Consider the following 18,315-nt stretch of genomic DNA (forward strand, 5'->3'; position numbering starts at 1 on the left):
ACCAGGTCCCATTCTGCTCCTGAACTCATCAGTGGATTAATCCACTGATTAATCTTCATGACCTTCATAATCTTCATGATCCCATCACTCTCCAAACACATGAGGCTTCCAGGGGCCATGCTTTATATAAACCCAAGTGAGAGACCAGGGAAGGACAGAAGAGTTTAAACCTATCAGTGTACTTCGACTCCTCAGTGACATTGATTGAACATATGAAAGGAGGGACACGGACGTGGTGAATGTTCCAAGCATACCACAATGCTGTCATTTTTAAACTCAGACCCTCAAAAATGCCCTCTTGTCCTGTTTGTTTGGAATAACATTGCACATCCAAACCCAGTTGGATTTTATTTTCTCTCCTGGCTTACAAAAGTGGTAAGAATTGTATTAGCCTGAGTTCTCCAGAGAAGTAGAATAAGTAGGAGGTTTATTTATTTACTTATTTATTACAAGGAGCTGGCTTATGTGATTATGAAGTCTGATTGGTCCAGATTGGGCAGAGCTGATGTTCCAGCAGACTGTTGTAGGATGAAGAGCTATTAACTTGGTACAAAGGCCATAAGGCAAAAATTCTCCCTTACTCAGGACAGTCAGCCATTTGTTCTATTCATTCAGGCTTTCAACTGATTCTGTGAGGCCCAGCTACATTATAGATGGCAACTTTTCTTACTCTACTAATGTAGATGAAAATCTCACCTAAAACTTCCTTCACACAAGCTTATGATAATATTTGGTCAAATATCTGGGTACCTTATGGCCGGTCAAGTTACTATATAGACTTAACTATTACAGATATATTGACTATGCTTATGCTTTTTCAACTACAGAAAGCACCACTACCACCCCTTCCCAAGATTCTGTAGAAGGTCTCTCCAGGGGTATGTTTCAAATGCATATCCTTATGCATCTGAAAATGCCCTGTAAGCATCTCCTCAAAATAACCTTCCTAGATCTGGCACCAAATGCAGAATAAGATTCTGTAAAAACCTTTCGTCATCATTTCAGACCTTGGTTGGACCGAGTATCACACATATTTTTCCTAAACATTATTCTTTCATTGATACAGCAATATTATTATCCACCCTCTTTCCCTCTGATGTTTTAAAGTGTGTATTCTATGTAAAACATTTCCAAGAGCTGGAAAAAGTATGAGAATAACTCTGAGATGGTCCTTATGTTTTCTCCATAGGCTTTTGGAATGTTCTATAAGGTGGCGTTGTAAAATCATTGACTTCTTGCATTTTAAATTTTATATTAAAAATTGGAATCATTGGTATAAATTCTTGTGAATGGACACTGTGTTTCCATAGCTCTTTTTAAGGTAGTCTATAGATAATTTCTAGCTAATTTTTTTTTTTTTTTTTTTTGGTACTGGGAATTGAACTCAGGACCTTGCACTTGCCAGGCAGGCGCTTGTGCCGCTGAGCTATATTCCCAGCCCTATAGATAATTTCTAAAACACTAAAGACCATTTTGTATAATTATGTTGCTTATTGTACATTGATCTCAATGAGTAGCTCAATGAATCTTTGGGTTTAAGTGAGGGCCTAAAATACTCTACATGTCACTTTTGCATTTCCTTGAGTTTATTGTTGCTTTGTTTTGTTCTGGTTGATCATTATAAAACTTTTGCTGCCCTTCTGTGGCACATTTTCATTTATTATGTCTTCGTGGACATTTCTTCTCTCCTTAACCACCTGCCTGTTCAGCAGCATCATTACTCAACAAAAGGTGCACAGAGTGTGAAATCTGGCTATGACCGTGCTTGTGCTGCCCCTGCTACAGGAGTTTCTCAGGTAGACTGAAGGAAGAGTGCTCAGGATATGCGTGGAAGAAAAGCGAAGCGGTGAACACCAAGAATTATGTACAGCATGTTGTCAGTTTTACGGTCTGGATGAATGGAAAAATAGGAAGTCATTTTTTTTCCAATTGAAAATTCTCTTTTAAGAAGAATTTTAAAAATAAGGAAGAACTGGAGGAGATGTTGCATTTATTAATTGCTTCCATCCAGGATCTGGATTACTGTAAATGTGAGCTCATGATGAATTTGGTTTCCTAATTCATCCACCGCATATTTATTCATTTGTCCAGAAAATTGTATAGCACATAAGCAGAGTACATAATTCAAAAATATTGAGGTTCCTATTACCTTGTATTCTAACTATGATAAAATCAAAACCAAAACTAAAATAGAGGTAAGGATGCTGGGCCCCCAGAGAGTTCCTATGTGGAGAAAGTTCTCCTGGCCTCTGGGGAAGACCTCTTGGGAGCTCTGAGCATTGTAGGGTCACAGGTAGTGAAACCTTCAACTTGTTACCAAGGCAGTAGTGAGGAAGGTGGTCCGGTTTGGTTGTGCAAGAAATCACTACTTGTGTTGTAGCTTTGGTGGTGGAGGAACAAATGCAAAATATGCAGAAGCCAACGTGCTGCTGTGGAAAAGCAACTTCCAAACAAGGGGGGATTTCAAAACTGCGATCTGGATATGGCATATATTCACGAGGCCCAAGAACACTATTAAGTTGTCTATCCTTTAACAAGATGACCTCCAGAGCTTTTCCCTTCTTCCATGGGGAATCTGGACCCCGGCTGCGGAGACCCGCGCGCGCCCTCCTCACGGTACATCTTCTGCCTGTTGATGCGGCTTCTTGCGTGCTCCACAGCGCTGGCAAGGATCCCGGAGCTGCATGAGTCAGTTTTGCGCTGAACCCCGGCATAATGGAGAAAGGTGCTATTTTGGGATAACAGGCATATGATCAGCTCTTTTTTGGGCGGATTTCACAGGCCGCGACGTTTGCAGAGTGACTTTCCAGAATCCCTCCCTTCCTGCTAGAGCACAGAAAACGATTTCACCAAGTCGTCGCCTCTCCCGCAGGAACGATTTCACATTTGACATTGACAGTCCATTAATTGTGTTAACAATGGTAATAGCTGTAGAGCAGTGTAAAGGTAGATGTTTACGTGCGGTTAATAAGCCACCACGCCTGCCCTGTGGTAGAAATGAAAGTGGAGACTAATTTGGAAGGTGTGGAGAAGCTCTGAAGCATTGGAGGGTTAATGGAATCGTGGAACCCTAAATGATTACAACTCCGTCTGTCCCTACCGTTTCCATTGCTATGTCATTTGCTTTCCTAGCTTTCCGAGAGTGAATGCCAAGAGCTTCCTGTTTGGAGTAGTTATTGAGAAGGGATATGCTGGGGTTATAAGCACTTTTACTTTCCTTTTTTTCTCTGTGGGTGTTATTACTATTACCTGAGTGAATATAGATCCTTTTGGTAATAAGCCAAGGGCAATAAAATATTTTATAAAAATGACATAATGTGCCTGTGTGTGCCTGCGTGTGTGTGTGCCTGCATGTGTGTTGATTACTAGGATGTCTGTGGACCTGCATCCTACGTGCGTGTGTTGATTACTGTGAAATCTAGGACCTGCATCCTACCAGATGTGACATAGATAATATGATGCTATGAATCCTGTAGATCTGAATCATTTCCACATGGTGTTCACTGTGCTTTATTGTCTGTTTCGTGGTCTAGCCAACTGTAGTGGGTAAAACCTTCTTGATTCAACCTTAGGCTAAGTCAAAGGTGACTATCAAATCTTTCAGATACACTGCAGAACTTCATATTCCAAGCATTAGTCCATCGCTAGCATCACCTTTTCTCTTTTGGAGATTTCTTCAATTATATGCTTTGGGTCACTGCTTTTGCATGATTTGTCTCCAATTATTTGTCAATAAATAAAAGTTTTCTGAAAAATTATAGACACAGATGCCTATTAAATGCCTGTTGGAACTGCCTGTTTGATTTCCACAGGAGACTGCATCTCTGTATTCTAATCAGAACCTTCCTCACTGGAAACAGAAATAAATGAGCACAAATAAACTTGCAATTGTCTGAAATCGCTGTGTTGGTAAATGAGGCCTGTGTTTGTCTGTGTGCTTTAGGCTGGCCTACACTCATCATTTTTGTCGCTTCTACCTTTCTCTTCATCCTTTATATCCACTTATTTATTAAACCCTACACACAGTGCCTTTGGATCTGCTGCCTCCTTGTAATCCTCTGGGTTTTCTCAGTTCAGGACCTCTTGTGACCCCCCTGTAATCCTCATGGCAGGTTTTCCATTCTCATATCCTCTGCTTGTCCTTTTCCAACCACTGCTATATCCGCATATCTCTGAAATACAAATGTGAGTTGTGTTTTCCTTATTACAACTTCCATCCAGTCCCTGTTACCTATGGGACAAAGTCCAAACTCATTTTCATGGCATTTGCATATCTCAGTCAATAAAGTCTAGGATCTGGGATCAGAAAGATCTGAGTTCAAATGCTTATATGGTCACAGACCAATTATGTGATCTTGGCAAACCTCTTTCTTTATGTCTCAATTTCCCTGATCTGTGAAATGAGAACAGTAACGGCAGCAACCTGTAGTCAGCCTTCTCTCAGTCTCATCATACTTGTTTTTCCTCTCATTCTGGACATTATATTTCCCTGGCACTTTGCTTAGACAAAGAAAAGAACAGAAGTAGTGTAATAGCACTGAGTCGAATGTTTCACATTCGATGAATGTGAAAACAGGTGTTTATCTGGAAGTTTCCATATGAATTAAGGAAACTGAATGCTGAGCAAAAACACATAGAAGACAGCTGCCCTGGAGAGGTATGCAAATCCCAGCAGGGTATATGTGGATGGGAAATAAACATTGGATGAAGCAACTGAGATATAGGGGTTGACAACTTAAGGGCAGCTCAGTCTAAGCTCTCATTCTACCTCAAAGGCTGTTAAGAAAAATTGTATAATCTGTGAAGACAAGGGGCACGACACTTGGCACAGAGCAGGTGTTCAGTTAATGGTTAGCTTTCCAGACAATACCTTCTCCCTACCACTCACTGGCACTTTTCATTCCAGGCTTCTACCTGTTTGACATCATAGCATCTTTAGACACTGCAGATACTCTGCATGTACTGCGTTTTCCTATCCTGCTCAGCCAATGGAGTTTATTTAGCCTTTGAGAACCAACTCACATGCATCCTCTCTGAAGGTTTCTCTTACACTTGCATCCACCTACAGCCGAGATGTGTTCCTTAAGGTCTCTGCTCCGGTGTACAAAGGCTCTCCCCTTAGCACCCGAGAAGAGGTCATAGCAAGAACCCCATGTGTCTAACTTGCCTATGGGGTAGTAGGTTACCTGAGAAGGAAATCGTGTCTTACACATCTTCTTTACTGCCTCAAAATCACAAAGTGTCTTTCACAAAGTAGATATTTATTAAATGTGTAAGTAAACAAATGCAATCCTAAAACTAGCAGCAGAGGTACGACTCAATTCCACTATATGATAAGTGATTGGCCTCTGGTATAAATGACCTCATTTCTCTGAAACTCTCACATTCTCCACCTCCTTTCAGCACCAGCGTGCTTTGGCTCTGTGATGATTGGCTAGCCTAACTTTCTCATTCTACAGGTGAGGAAACTGAGCCCAGGGAGAGGGCACAGATGGCATAGCAAGCGAGTATCAGACTCCAGATGTTACTGCCCTAAACCATAAACCAGGTCAAAGGGTCAGGGAACCATAACATGTGTATTTATGAGCTCCCCACAAGCAGCGAGGAGGGTGGGTCATGAGACCATTGCAGCACATTAGATGGTAGACCCTAAAAAGATGTGTCCTTGCCCTGACCTACACATAGCACATGTGATCTTACTTGGGGGAAGGACTTTTGCAGATGGTTGTCGCTCGCCAGATGAGATCATGTAGATTATTTATGTTGATCCTAAATCGAATGACAGTTGTCCTCATAAGAGACACTCTGAGAGACACATAGAAAAGAAGACTTTGTCAAGATGGAGGCAGACGTTGGAGCTTTGCACCACAAACCCAGAGAGGTCTGGCAAGCTCAGGAGCTGGAGGGGGAGAGAGCCTTCTCCTCCAAACCTTGGGGGACACACAGCTCTGTGGCCACTGTGATTTTATATGCCAGCCCTCCAGGGTCATTGTCGTCAGCCCCAGCATGTATAGTTGTTTGCTACAGTAGCCCTAGGAAACTAATGTGAACATCAGTTGGAGGATAAATGCTTTGTTCCACCAGCGTGCTTCCAGTTTAGCTTTCTATAAATTGTCTGATATGTTTTAATCTTTGTTCTTTAGAAAGACAGAAAGCCTTTTTTCTTTTTCTGTTTTCTTTTAACCCCCAGATTTGATGAGGAGATCCTTATAACCCCCAAAGCATTAAAGTATTGTCAGTTCTGTCCAAAATCTTAGATTTTCCCTCATTGCATTTGACGGTATAGTGTCACCTCTGGCAGGATTTGCCCCCCGCCCCACAGTACATCTTGACAGAAACAATGGCCACATTTTGAGCTTGCTCTTACCTTGGACCCTCTGGAAGGTTTCTAGAACCTGAAGTCAAACTTTGATCTTATCCTGCAACAAAGGCAGGCCCCTGCAGACCTCACAGAGGCGCTGTGGCTCAGAAGGAAAATGTCAGTGGGACTTTTGTAGAGCAGGAGGCCCTATGTGGAAATGATGTCACTATTGCTGCAGCTGCTGACTGATACGGAGGAACCACTCAGAAGTGCCTGATGTGCCTGGCGTCCCAGAGCACCCACGCGAGGCGCCCTCAGGTGCCAGCTCAAGCTGCTTCTGCACTGTGCTTTGCTGCCATCATGTGGCGTTTGTGGTACTTGTCACTGTTATTGGTTCTCAGGTTCCTGAGTTTAACAACAAATTTTATAATTATATATTCTTACAGATCTTTATTTAAAGTGATGTTCCTCTTTCAAGAGATGCTAGGAATACAACTTTGAATTATTCTCTTTTTTGTTTGTGTTCATATTTGGGGGAAGCTGGGAGAATCGGCTTGGAAATATCACTTGAAAAATCATAGCAGATAAATCTGGAGATTAAAAGTCTCAGGCTGGTCCCAGAGACCGTGGATGGCAAGATGGACATTAGAGAAACAGAAGTGCTGCCCCTGTCCAAGAAGCACCCATCACATGCAGTTACTGGAGCTTCAGCGTCTCCTGTCAACTTTCGTGGATTTCCCACGTGTGTCCGCCAAGTCTCACCAGCTTCTCTGTTCTACTGTATCATGCGTTTATTCTGAACTCTCTGTGGTTATGGCTATTTTGTATTTCTAGCCCTTGTTGCTTTTGTCTGATCACTTCAATACTTGGTCTTCCCGTCTGCATAATCTCATGTCTCCTTTTTTTCTTGCACATATGGTTAAATTAATTTTGTGAAGTACTGCGTAGACACAGCACAACGTAGTAACTAAGAGTAAGGTCCACTGCCAGACTGCCTCAGTTTGAATCCCAGATCTGTCACTTTGGGTGAGCCTCGACAGTCACCTAAACACTCTATAGATCAGCTTCTTTATTTGTCAAAGGGAGGCACTGCCGGTGCCTACTTCATAGATTTGTGACAAAAAGGCAAGTGAGTTCACATCATAGTGTGTAGAATTTAATGTTCAACTGATATCCGCTACTTTTAATCTTCCTTGCTAGAATATGAATCCCTTTGAGTGCAAGATTGATTTGCCTTTGTGTCCACATTTTAAATGTACTTTTAGAGTGTAGTTGCTTGGCATCATTTTTTTATATACAGGTGGAGAATCATTAAGCTTTTATGGCTATTTTCAACTCATATATTGAAACTCTCACTAAATCATCAAAATATGCCCAAGGCTGTACTGATTTATGTGTGTATGCACTCATCTGCAAAAATGCCAAAGTTGCTCTATTTTCAATGGAAAAACAGCGATTAACATTTATTGTGCATTTACTATGCATTAAACTCCTCTCAGAAGGTTTTACTGAATAACTTTATATAATACTCAAAACACTTTTGCAATCTATATCAACAAAGGTGTGAAGGCTAGATTAGAATCAATGCAGTTTTTCCTAAAAGTTCATGTTCCTAAGTGACCTCCATGCCATAAATCTGTTCTCCAATTCCTGGTTTCCATTCTGAGGCAAGGTTTCTGAACATCAGTATGGAAACACTGCTTTAAAATTTCAAACCCAGTGGAATACATAGTGCCAAGATCACTCCTGCATTCATGTTGTATCAATCCTCAACCTGTCCTAACCTATTATGGAAACAGTACTCCATGTGATAATGAACCATGATTGCTGATTTCTTTTGTGCTTAGACTGTTGTAAGTGTGGAAACAGTCTGGAGACAAAGGGGCCAGGTTTTGTAAGCTTGTTACAGTAGGTAAGGGAATGATTCCATTGCAATTAGCGTGTTGTGGAACCTATCACAAACCACCTACTGTTCTAATGGCTGACTTGTGTTAGAAATTCTTCCTTAGAATACTGACCCCCAAACATAATATGGTCCTGGAAAAATGCAATCCCTGAGGAAAGCAACCTGAATTCTTACCTATCCCAGTAATACTGTACATGGTCTAGTTTTCAGACTCAGTCCTGGTTACCTTCAGAAAATTTGAGCATTGAAATATCTAGGTACACTAACTGATAATTATCCATTGATTATAGAAAACACAGCCCTAATGAAGCACTGTTCTTAAGCATGAGGTGAATTAATTAATTTAATCCATATAAAAAGTCTGTGATATAGCGACTCATCATCCCCAAGAATCAAAGGCACAGGTAAGGATTCCAAATTACGCAGCCCTTCTCCAAGCTTTAATGACGAAGTTATACCAACTGTTACAGTATTTATCTGTTGATAACAATGAAGGTAAATACTGAACAAGTGTGTGGAGTTTCTCTGTGTTCCAACACTGTAGTGACCTAGACTTGCTGATAATGTACCACTTTCATGAACAGGTGGCAGAGCTGCTTTCTGAGCCCTGTTCCCCACCAGTCCCCACCAGTTCCCCAACAGTCCCTGTTCCCCACCAGTCCCAATGTCCATAACCAGGACATTGAGCACACCTGTGCATGCAAAGAGGCGCATGTCTATGAACTCTGGTGCAGAGTTCATGTCTTTCCCCCTTATTTCATTTTTTGGCTATTAATCTTCAGCCTCTCACATTTCTCCAGAGAACCACTGAGTATGTCAGGCTCACCTAGGAACAAACAAGGCCTCTGAGAGCTGCACCTAGTTCAAGGGATAAAACCCCACAGCAAAACTGAGAGTCAGATATGGAATCAGAGCTTTGTGATTACTGTGCTAATGTCTAAACCATCTACCACCACCCTCAAATATTAGCCATCAGGTTGTGCTTCTTCTTAAACAGAATCTTTTGAGGATGATTGTGAGGATTGTCATAAACTATCCAAGTATGTTCGGATTTTTTAAATCATCTTACAGCCTGGCAGTTTTAAACTCATACTGAACATTTTGCCAAGACCATGAATGGCTAGGTTATAACAGATGACGCTTTGCAAGACCTTGTAGGCTGCATCTGCCAAGAGGCTACATCTATCCCAGAATTTTCTTGCATGAGAACTTGCCTGAGTAATTACTTGTGCCATCATCTGACAGCCCACAGAGTGGCACCTTCCATCAATTGCTGCTTGAAGGTGTCAGACTGAGTATAAAGTTAAAGATCAAGGTGAAAGGGGGATGGAGTGACTGGAAAGTGATTTTCTACATTTATATTCTTTCTGGGAGACCTTTATCTTAACCTGGAGATCAAGGATTACAGGAAGAGGTAGTCTTCAAGTTGATCTGCAGGAATTCTTGAATACCCTCTTCTCTTATCCTATGCATGATAATTTGTGGAATAAAATTATTAAAGTTGATAGGGTTAATTTTGGAAGATCTTGGAAGGAAGAATCTAAGAATGATAAGGAAGAAATTATTCAGAGAATTGAAAATGTTGCCCTAGATGCAAACTGCAGTAGCGAGGCAAAGGAGATGCTCTTGAAGATTGTCAGACTGGAATAGAATCCATGCAATGCCAACATCAGAGAAGTAACATGTGAAAAGGATCCTAACTGCTTTATGAGTAAACCAAGAACTTTATACATCACATGGTGTATAAAATTATCTGCAGCAGGTCCAGAGTACCACGAGAAATAGCAGGAATTACTGAAGAGAGGACTTTTCCTGACTATGAAGAAAATGGAATGGATTTACCAGAGGTTGAGGATTCATTTTGAGATGATATTGAGGATGAGATGGACCCAGAGTTTTCATATGGAATCAGAGCACAAATTAAGACAGTAAAATGGAATTTCAGTTTATCACTTTCAGGTACGGTGTTTCAATGTAGCAGAATACAAGAAAGCAAGAAAATGTGTCACACCAACTTAACGAGGTAGAGCTATGTTACTAATGCATGTAACTTTAATTTTAATGCTATCTGTCAAAATACACTGTATTTCTTACCATTTAAATGTATACATAAAACATGTATGTATATATCATATTTTATGCTATACAGTCAATTTCACTGCTTTGGCTGCAATAAAATTGATTTTGAAATAAAAATGTAACCTATGTGAGCTAGTTGGACATAATTTTGCTCACCCTCAAATTTTAATAAAAATGTTATCATCAAACAATACCATTCTTAAACAACCTAATATTCATTCGTGGTAAGTATCAGAGCCCCTTACATTTCTGGGACCTGTTTCAAGTTCTCAAGACCTTCTGACTGGTGCTGTGACAGGACATTGAGTGCCCTCATTACCCTGGTCATTTAGTTTCAAATTGCCCCTGTAGACGACAGTGTGTCTGTGAGTATGCAAGTCAAACGGTATTGGTTTCAGGGAGAGCTTTGTGTGAATCTTTGATGGAGAATGCTTAAGATGAATACCGGCACTGTGTAAGAGATACAGTTACTTGCAAGAGAAGTTTAATGAATGGGTTGTAGCCTCCTAGAAGTAGGAGTTGTAAACTAGCTGGCATAATGAAAACCTACCTGTTGATGACAGGTGTGTTTTATTGAAAATAATGTCTAATTCAAGACTGTCAGTAATGTTCTTGTTGCTGGGACAAAATACCCAATACTCACCACTTAAAGGAGGAGGGGTTATTAGGACTCACACTGTCAGGCCATAGCTGGCTGGTTCCAAGGCAGGAAGCTCATGGTGCAAGGGTCTAGCTGAGGAAAGAAGATCACATCATGATGACCAGGAAACAAAGCAAAGTGCTGGCAGACCCAGGAAGGGGGAGATATACCCTTGGGGGTTATATACCCAGCAAACTGCCTACAACCAGTCCCACCTCCTCACAGCACAGTGGGCTACTGAACTCATAAGTGGATGAATCCACTGATAAGTGTCGCACTCCATGACCCCATCACCTAACAAAAGCCATCTCTGAGTGCCTGAGGCTTGTGGGAGGGGCATTCTCTATCCAGTCTATAACAAAGGCAATCATTTGCCCTATGGTGAAAGGAAGACAAATACAGATTCAGGTTTTTTTTTATTAAAAAGTGCTATATGCAATAAAATTCTACTTCACTACTGGATTTTTATTTTGATCAGTATTTTACAAAGTAAAAATACGTGTGTTCTTTGTATTTTTATTGTTTAATTAAGGTAAATTTTAAATTGAGTGGAATACAGAACTCAAATACACAACGCATGAAGTTTTATCATATGCATCCTATGTAACCAATACACCTATCAAGATATAAAGTACTTTGCTTGAAGTTTTTTCCCACTCTTTTCCAAGCATAAAAATGAATCATCTGATTATTGTCAGTACAGATTTGTCTGTTTTTTTTTTTTTTTTTTTTTTTTTTTTTTTGGTTTTTCTCCGGTACCGCGAACCGAACTCACGACCTTGCGCTTGCCAGGCAGGTGCTTTTGCCGCTGAGCTAAATCCCCAGCCCCAGATTTGTCTGGTTTGATCTCAAATTTCATATAAATGAAATCCTTCAGGATACGCTTGCTATTTTGAAACTGACTTCTTTTACTGAACAGAAATTTTGGTATTCATCCATATCAGTGGTTGATTGTGTGTCAATAGTTAATTCTTTTTAAGTTGCTAAATTATTAAATTATTAATTATTAAATTATTCTATTATAAAAGCATACTATAATTTGTCTATTTTTATATTGGTTGACATTTGGGTTACAGTCATCCCTTGCTATAGCACTGTTCACTTATTGCAGCTTCACTGTATCACAGGCTTCTTAAAAAAATATATTTAATTCTGTATGGTGGAGTTTTCCCTGTATTGTGGGATTTTGCAGTATACAGGTGTTTATATAATATTTATGATTTTAATTATTTTTGTTGAAAAACTTTAGAACAATATAAAAATATAAAAAATGTTAATTCCAACATATTAAAAAAATATTAAATCAAAATAAAAGACAGTATGTATTTCATCAGTAGATGAATACTGCACTGTACACCGTGGAAGTGCAGTACGCCACTACCGCTTGCACAAGTTTGCCAGTGTGAGATTGTACATGGCACACTGCTGGTTGATGGAATGGAAGGCGCTAATCACAGCACAGTTTTCTGTATCCTGGGCACTGATTGGCTCAGTGACCGTAGCATGGGTCTGTTTGCTCTCTGCGTTGTGCCCAAACATTCAGCATCTCACATTGTCCACTTCACATCAAGTACCCACATAGAATTTTACATGTTGTTAAAATTACCTAGGTTTAAGTATGTAGAAAGTGTTTAAGAGCATATGAAGTGTTAATAAGAGAGTGGGAAGGGTTTATAAAGCCTTAAAATATATATAAATAATAAAATAAATATAATGCTGGAACTTTGTGGATTTTCACCTATCATGGGGGTCTCCGGAACACAGCTCCCATGATAGATGAGGGATCACTGTATTTCCAAGTTTTGACTTAACTTGAAAAAACCCTGCAAAGCACATTTATGTACAAGTCTTACTTATGTTTTTACTTGCCTGTGTGAAGCCTAGGAGTGGAAGTTCTGGTTTTATGAGTGAACCTATCTATATAAGCCTACTAGTTTCTGTTTTTGAAAGTTATCAATTATTTATTCAATTTATTTAATATATATGAGTTACTCAAATTGTCTGCTTCCTGAGTGAGTTTTGGTAGGTAAGGTCTTTCAATATATTGTTCCTTTTCTTCTAATTTATACATTTTGTGTCCATAAAATTGCTTGTAGTATTCCCTTTCTTAGTCTTCTAACGACCCTCAGATCTGTAGTGATGTCCCTTTATTTGTGATATTAGTGACTTCTGTTTTCTTTTTTTCTTCGTAATCTTGGGTAAAATTTTACCAATTTTATTGATTTTTTTCAAAGAACCAGCTTTTGGTTTGTTGATTTTCCCTACTAATCTCTTGTTTTCAGTTTTATTCATTTCTGGTCTGATTTTTATTTCTCTTTTTCTATGTACTTTCTAGTCAATTTGATTTTTACAAGATTCCTAAAGTAAAAGTCAAGATTATTGATCTTTACATCTTTTCTAATCCTTTCACTCAAAGTTCTAAATTTCAGTGTAAATGCTGTATTTGTTACATCTGAATGTTGATTATTTGTGGTCTTATTTTCATTTAATTGAATATACTTTTACACTTCTCTTGAGCTGTCTTCTTTCATCCATGTATTATGCAGAGGTATGTTTTTTTAATGTACAAATATTTTAAAGATTTTTTCTGTTAATGAGCTTTAATTCAGTTTCACTGAGGTCTGAGAGAAGACATTATATATTTTTTATTCTTTTTAATTTGTTAAAGTGTACCTGATGGTCCATAATGTGGTGTGTTTTGGTGAATGTTGTATGTGAGCACAAACATACAGTAATGTGTTAATACTTCTGTTGGATGAAGTAGTCTGCAGATGTCACTTATGTCCAGAAGATGAGTGGCCATATCAAGTTCAACTACGGCTTCACTGATTTTCTGACTATTGAATTACTGATTTTAAGTTATAATTTTTAATTTGTTTTTCATTTGTTTTTGTTTTATTTCTCCCCTGTTTATTTTGGGTGTATTCATATTTAGCATTATTTTATTTTTATTGTTGAAAACTTCTAACATGAAATCCATTTGCTTAACAATTTTTAAGTGTACATTGCGATATTATTAACAACGTATATCATACAGGAGGTATGCAAAAATATTTTATCTTGTATAACTGAAATTCTATACTTGGAGAAAAAGCTTCCAATTCCTTTCTCTGCAGCCCTATTCTGTGCACTACTTCTATAAATTTGACTACTTTACATACTTCCTATAAATGGAATAAGTCAATCTTTTTCTACTTGTAACTAGCTTATTTTACTTAGCATAATGTTCTAAAGGTTCATCTCTGTTATATATATTTTTAAAACTCTTACCTTCTTGATCCAATATCTGTGTCAAACCTGTGATCTGATTATATCAATTTCTATTACTTTTGACTGTGGACCACCATTTTTCCTTTTTACATATCTAGCAATATTTGATTATGTGCTAGACATTACAGATGGCATGTTGTAGAGAACATGCTGTGTTGTTTTTTTCTTTAAACATTGCTTCATTTTGTTCTGGCAGTTTTTGAAGCTAGAGGTGGTTTTCCTTCATTGTGTTAGGATTGGTTTAATGCTTTATTTCAATTTCATCTTTAGTTCTATGTCATGACCCTTACTCTACGGCATGATCTCTACTCCTGGGCGCGATCTTTTTTGCATTTCAAATGGATGCCTGAATTATCCTGTGAGACTTTCCCACTCTGTCTGAGCTGGAGCTCTAACATCTCTGAGCACTGGTTAGCGTCCTTTATCTCAATTCCGAGGGTTGCTGCAGAACTCATACCTGCCCTCTTTGCTCTCTGGCGTGACTCACAGAATCTTTACCTTCACATATGTAACTCATCTTTTACCCCAAAGCTTGAAGATAACCTCTATGACAATTTCTTGCTTTCTTTCCACTGTGGACCTTCCTTTCATCAGTACTCTGCCACTTTAACAACTCCCAGATCGTCTGGTCTCAGTGTGACTGTCATGCTCTGCTTGGGCTGTATCTTCTACCCTACCTGCTGAAGGATGCCTCAGGATGAAAGCTGAATTTCCTGTGGGGCTCGCCTCATGTTTCTCTTTTTCTCAAAGGTCAAAGTTGTGCACCATCTGTTATCCAGTGCAAGGAAATGATTTCCTAACAGGTTTCTTTCTGTAGTGTTATAGTTCTTTATGGCAGGAAGGTCTAAGTACAATACTAGTTAGTCTGCAATGATTAAAAACAGAAGTTTGAGTCTGATTTATTTCACTTATGAGTATGGTCTGTAGGTAACAAAAGAGGGAAAGAAATTGCTCAAAGGAAGGAACAACTGGGATGAGGGAAAGAAGAAAAAGAAAGTACTAAGGCATTATATATATATATATATATATATATATATATATATATATGGATCCATGGCATAACTGTACTGTTGGTTTCTGATGGTTTGTTGAGGGGAACTTTTAATGATTAAAAGTTTATTTTAAATATTTTGACCAATTTTGCATGCTTATATCTGAGCAATTTATGTGACAACAACAATTTGCAGTATAACATCCTTTGGTGAATTCCTACAATCCTGCCTAGTGACACTGTGTATTGTGTCTAATGTTCTTTTAAATTATTATTTTCTTATTCCCTTTAATGACTTGATCAATCTTCTATTCTTACATCAGGTAACCTGAGCAACTTAGTTGAAGATAACAATATGAAACATAACAACCACTGTTAATCTCTATCATTTGGTCTGAAACCCTGTATCATGTTTAATGTCCTTGCTTTGTGCTGTTCGTATTTTGCTGTTGTTCTTTTTTTGTACTATTTTCTTTAAAATAGAAAATAAAAAAACCCAGAAGTTTGAGAACTTTATATCCATTATGTTTTTATTTAACATGATATATAAACATATCATTGATGGCTAGGTCACATGACAAAGTGACTCTAAACATGAGAGTTCAATGCACTTCAGAAGTATGACACTAAAGTAAATAAAGCCTTCTTTTTTTGTCAGTAAGAGGAAAAACTATGTATGTGCACTTTAAAAATATGTGTAAAACACTTTTGGCTTTTTCAGAGGTGATTTCACTACATAGCTCAGGTTGGTCTTGAACTTGCTGTGTTCCCAGGCTCACATCAAATCTGCAATCCTGCCTTAGCCTTCTGAATTCTGGGATTACAAGTGTGCATCAACATGCCTGGATTGAAATACTTTAATGAAGATTTTTTTTTACTTCATTTTGTTTAGTTCATTTCAAAACCTTCACTGACTCCTACAGTTCCTTAAATTAAATCTGAACTCTTTAACTACATTCAAGAAGGCTTTTATTCTTGTGAATCTCCAACCTACTTTTCATTAAGATCTAGAAAACTTGATGTACTCCATCTGTATTAGTGATTTATCAATTAGTCATGGTTCTCCATAGAAGCAGAACTGATTGCAGGGTGGGAGGAGCAGTATATTAAAACAAATTGTCTGACGTGGTGAAGAAGGTAGAGATGCCCCAAGATACACAGTCTTCAAGCTACAGACCTAGAAGAGCTGACGTGTAGTTTCAGTCCAAGTCTGGTGGCCTGGCCTGAGTTCCAGCATACAGATCCTGTAAATTTCAACTCAACCCACAGAAGAGTTAATGTTTTGATCTGAATTGTGAGTCTGGTAAAGATTGATGTGGCGGCTCAAAGTAGCCAAACAGAATTTTCCCTTTATTCAGCCCTTTTGTCTGTTCAAACCTTGAGTTGATGGGATGAAGCTTACTCATACTAGTAAGGAAATCTCATTCTACTGATCACTTGTGAATGTCACCCAGAAACACCCGCGGAGATACTCTCAGGGTAATGTTTGGCTGAATGTCCTGACACCCACTGGCCCTATCAGGTTGACACATAGAATTAACCATTGCAATTTCCTTATGTCTATTTTCAATTGTGATTTTACCTTCTTTTACACAAGTTTCCCATACATAACACTTCATGCATTCCTCTATGAATAACCATTAATTTGTTATGAATTTAAAAACGTCTACCCTGAGTCTCCTATTAATTTTAAACTCCTTTTGTCTACTTAACATAATGACAGGACTTTGACGTATTGCTTTTCCTGCCTCTTCACTTTTCACATCCAATCAGTTACCAAGTTCTGCCCATAAGGTGTCCGAGGCATCAGAATCCATTCTCTTATTTTTATACCCACTCCATTTGCCACAGATTTAGCCTTATAATTTGTTGTTGGGCCAAGTTGGTCTTTTCCATTTCCAGACTTGTACCAAAGTAATCCTTTGGAGTCACATATCTAATTACATAAACCACTGAATGAAAATTTTCAATAGTTTTACATGCTACAGTGTCCACATACCTTAGCCCAGTTAACTACTAATGTACTTATGTTGTATGATGTAGTTTATGAAGCATAATGTATCACATCCTTATTTAATGCCACATCTTTTTAATGACTATTAAGAAAAATAGTTGAGGTTTGTCACTGGAAAGTAATACAAAGGTTTATGAAAGGCATTTTTTTTTCCCCATGGAAGCAGCTCAAGTGTGGTTTTGTTTTGTTTTCAAGTTTTAAAAGAAGATGATTGTATTTTAATGAGTTATTACCATAGGAACATATTATAGATAAGGGAATTAGTTTTCTAATTTTTAGCTAAAGATTGCCAATTCTTTTTAAAGTGATGTTTTTTTATTGATGTGTAAGACTGTCAGTACATGTGTTGGGAGGGATGTGACACTGCAACTCAGTAAATACACACATGTCTTTTAACTCGTCTGCTTCTGGAACAGAATGAGGTATTTTCAGAGAATAGCTGCCATCAGAATTAAGGTGATGCTCAGAATCTAACTAAAGTGTTCATCCAATGAACTGACCCCAACTTAGGTACAGTAAATGAATCACTATAATGCTAAAGAAAATGTCGGTGGTAGCCACTCAGCAGTGAACGAAAGGAAAGTTCACAAAATCTCTGGGGATTTACAACATAAAAGACCCAGCCTTGCTGGGGATGTAGCTCAGTGGCACAAGTGCCTGCCTGGCAAGCGCGAGGTCCTGAGTTTGATCCCTAGTACAAAAAAAAAAAAGAGAGACCCAACCTTGCTACAAGTTTGTTAACTATGTTCCTAACTACTCTGATTGATTCCTTTCTCTTCTCTAGGGCTCAGTTTTTCCCATTTGTACAATGAAGGGATTGAGCTGTGCAAAGTCTGCAATCTCCATCTGTTTTAATATTCTTAGTTGAATTTGAAATGTAAACAAAGTTTCTATTTTATGCTTCATGTTTTAAACATATGTATTAATATTTTCAGAATTAAGACCTTTCAACTGCTTGATGCTGTCCATGTTCATAGTTTCATTGACAGGATTTCCATGCTGCTATGTGCTTTAGAGATCAAATCTCCCCCTTTTCTGTCTTTTCATACCCGCACACATAAGAACCGGAACTTGTAAATGTTTTTGCATTTTATTCACATTACTCACTTAGAAG

The 18,315-nt window shown here is 38.4% G+C and overlaps 1 protein-coding gene and 1 pseudogene across 1 annotated transcript in view; both read left to right on the forward strand.

The window, feature by feature from the left end:
- Fgf12 (fibroblast growth factor 12) overlaps positions 1-18,315 on the forward strand; it is a 527,560-nt gene that overhangs the window by 133,605 nt on the left and 375,640 nt on the right. The gene's annotated exons all lie outside the window — the stretch shown is intronic.
- Positions 2,539-9,857, forward strand: LOC102017346 (annotated as a pseudogene).

This window comes from Chinchilla lanigera, unplaced genomic scaffold, assembly GCF_000276665.1.
Source record: "Chinchilla lanigera isolate Chin_1 unplaced genomic scaffold, ChiLan1.0 scaffold00019, whole genome shotgun sequence".
Classification (NCBI taxonomy): Eukaryota; Metazoa; Chordata; class Mammalia; order Rodentia; family Chinchillidae; genus Chinchilla; species Chinchilla lanigera.